This window comes from Rhincodon typus, unplaced genomic scaffold (genome assembly GCF_021869965.1).
Source record: "Rhincodon typus isolate 14 unplaced genomic scaffold, sRhiTyp1.1 hic_rhity00010873, whole genome shotgun sequence".
NCBI lineage: Eukaryota > Metazoa > Chordata > Chondrichthyes > Orectolobiformes > Rhincodontidae > Rhincodon > Rhincodon typus.
This window is the reverse complement of record NW_025976511.1, coordinates 1,112-1,410: the sequence shown is the minus strand read 5'-3', so window position 1 is coordinate 1,410 and position 299 is coordinate 1,112.

The following is a 299-nucleotide window of genomic DNA, read 5'->3' as shown; positions in this document are numbered from 1 at the left end:
AGATAGGGAAAGAGAGAAAGAGGGAGTGATAGAGAGGGCAAGAGAGAGAGAGAAAGGGGGAGTGATAGAGAGGGCAAGAGAGAGAGAGAAAGGGAAGGAGAGGTAGAGAGGGAAAGAGAGAAAGAGAAAGAAGGAGTGATAGAGAGGAAAAGAGAGAGAGAAAGGGAAGGGGAGAGAGAGAGAGAGAGGGGGAAAGAGAAAGAGAGAGCGAGGAGGAAAGAGAGAGAAACATAGAAGATCGGAGCAGCAGGAGGCCATTTGGCCCTTCGAGCATGCTCCACCATTCTTCGCGATCATAG